This window comes from Arachis ipaensis, chromosome B10 (assembly GCF_059453495.1).
Source record: "Arachis ipaensis isolate K30076 ecotype BB chromosome B10, ASM5945349v1, whole genome shotgun sequence".
In the NCBI taxonomy this organism is placed as follows: Eukaryota; Viridiplantae; Streptophyta; class Magnoliopsida; order Fabales; family Fabaceae; genus Arachis; species Arachis ipaensis.
The window spans coordinates 88,588,757-88,591,532 of record NC_142435.1 but is presented as its reverse complement, the minus strand read 5'-3'; the positions used below and the strand labels follow the sequence as shown (position 1 = coordinate 88,591,532).

The 2,776-nt window shown below is 43.5% G+C and overlaps 1 non-coding gene across 1 annotated transcript; it reads left to right on the top strand.

The window, feature by feature from the left end:
- Window positions 1–2,269: 2,269 nt before the first annotated feature.
- Window positions 2,270–2,377, top strand: LOC148580790 (small nucleolar RNA R71). The gene has a single exon (XR_015895838.1). It is a non-coding gene; the product is annotated as a small nucleolar RNA R71 (small nucleolar RNA).
- The last annotated feature ends 399 nt before the right edge of the window (window positions 2,378–2,776 follow it).

The window sequence follows — 2,776 nt, the reverse complement described above, 5'->3', positions numbered from 1 at the left end:
ATGGAAGACAGAAGGGATGAGTGTTTATTTGGGAATAGAGGATGATTGGGAAGAGAGAAGAGAGTGAGTGGAGGTAGGTGGGGATCCTGTGGGGTCCACAGATCCTGAGGTGATCCTGTGAGGTCCACAGATCCTGAGGTGTCAAGGCATTTACATCCCTGCACCATTAGGCATGTAAAGATGCCTTTGTATCCAACTCTGGGTGTTCAGCGCCAGGTTGGTGGCCATTTTGGGCGTTCAACGCCCATCTGTGTGCCATTTCTGGCGTTGAACGCCAGAACCATGCCTGTTCTGGCGTTCAGCGCCCAGAAGCTGCCCATTTTGGGCGTTCAGCGCCAGAACTATGCTCTGTTCTGGCGTTTGAACGCCAGACAGATGCTCCTCCAGGGTGTGATTTTTCTTCTGCTGTTTTTGATTCCGTTTTTAATTTTTTTTTTTTATATTTATTTTGTGACTCCTCATGATCATGAACCTATAAAGACACATAACTAAGAAAAATATAGTTAGATAAATAAACATTGGGTTGCCTCCCAACAAGCGCTTCTTTAATGTCAATAGCTTGACAGTGGGCTCTCATGGAGCCTCACAGATGTGCAGAGCTTTGTTGAGACTCTCCAACACCAAACTTAGAGTTTGGATATGGGAGTTCAACACCAAACTTAGAGTTTGGTTGTGGCCTCCCAACACCAAACTTAGAGTTTGACTGTGGGGGCTCTGGTTGACTCTGCTTGGAGAGAAGCTTTTTCTGCTTCCTCTCCATGGTTGCAGAGGGAGATCCTTGAGTTTTAAACACAAGGGAGTTCTCATTCCATTGAAGGACTATTTCACCTCTGTCAACATCAATCACAGCTCTTGCTGTGGCCAGGAAAGGTCTTCCTAGGATGATGGATTCATCCTCTTCCTTTCCAGTATCCAGGACTATGAAATCAGCAGGGATGTAAAGGCCCTCAACCTTTATTAATACATCTTCTACTTGTCCATAAGCCTGTCTTCTTGAGCTGTCTGCCATCTCTAGTGAGATTTTAGCAGCTTGCACCCCATAGATTCCCAGTTTCTCTATTACAGAGAGGGGCATGAGGTTTATACCTGAACCAAGGTCACACAGAGCTTTAAAGATCATGGTGCCTATGGTACAAGGTAATATGAACTTTCCAGGATCCTGTCTCTTCTGAGGCAATGTCAGTTGATCCAGATCACTTAGTTCATTGATGAACAAGGGAGGTTCAACTTCCCAAGTATCAATGCCAAATAATTTGGCATTCAGCTTCATGATTGCACCAAGAAACTTGGCAGTTTGCTCTTCAGTAACATCCTCATTCTCTTCAGAAGAGGAATACTCATCAGAGCTCATGAAGGGTATAAGGAGGTTCAATGGAATCTCTATGGTCTCTAGATGAGCCTCAGAGTCCCTTGGTTCCTCAAAGGGAAGCTCCTTATTGATCACTGGACGTCCCAGGAGGTCTTCCTCCTTGGGATTCACGTCCTCCCCTCTCCTCACAGGTTTGGCCATGGCGCTTATGTCAATGGCCTTGCACTCTCCTTTTGGATTCTCTTCTGTATTGCTTGGGAGAGTACTAGGAGGGATTTCAGTGATCCTTTTACTCAGCTGGCCCACTTGTGCTTCCAGATTTCTAATGGAAGATCTTGTTTCATTCACGAAACTTACAGTGGCCTTAGATAGATCAGAGACTAGATTTGCTAAATTAGAAGCATTTTGTTCAGAGTTCTCTGTCTGTTGCTGAGTTGATGATGGAAAAGGCTTGCTATTGCTAAACCTGTTTCTTCCACCATTATTAAAGCCTTGTTGAGGCTTTTGATCCTTCCATGAGAAATTTGGATGATTTCTCCATGTTGAGTTATAGGTGTTTCCATAAGGTTCACCTAAGTAATTTACCTCTGCTATTGCAGGGTTCTCAGGATCATAGGCTTCTTCGTAAGAAGATGCCTCTTGAGTATTGTTGGATGCAGCTTGCATTCCATGCAGACTCTAAGAAATCATATTGACTTGCTGAGTCAATATTTTATTCTGAGCCAATATGGCATTCAGAGTATCAACTTCAAGAACTCCCTTCTTCATAGGCGTCCCATTACTTACAGGATTCCTTTCAGAAGTGTACATGAACTGGTTATTAGCAACCATGTCAATGAGTTCTTGAGCTTCTGCAGGCGTTTTCTTTAGGTGAATGGATCCACCTGCAGAAGTATCCAATGACATCTTAGATAACTCAGACAGACCATCATAGAATATATCCAGGATGGTCCATTCTGAAAGCATGTCAGAAGGACACTTTTTGGTCAACTGTTTGTATCTTTCCCAAGCTTCATAGAGGGATTCACCTTCTTTCTGTCTGAAGGTTTGAACATCAGCTCTAAGCTTGCTCAGTTTTTGAGGAGGAAAGTACTTGGCTAAGAAAGATGTGACCAGCTTATCCCAAGAGTTCAGGCTGTCTTTAGGTTGAGAATCCAACCATAATCTAGCTCTGTCTCTTACAGCAAAGGGGAAAAGCATGAGCCTGTAGACTTCAGGATCTATTCCATTAGTCTTAACAGTATCACATATCTGCAAGAACTCAGTTAAGAACTGAAAAGGATCTTCAGATGGAAGTCCATGAAACTTGCAGTTCTGCTGCATCAGAGAAACTAACTGAGGTTTCAGCTCAAAGTTGTTTGCTCCAATGGCAGGAATGGAGATGCTTCTTCCATGTGAATTGGAATTAGGTGCAGTAAAGTCACCAAGCATCCTCCTTGCATTATTATTATTTTCGGCTGCCATCTC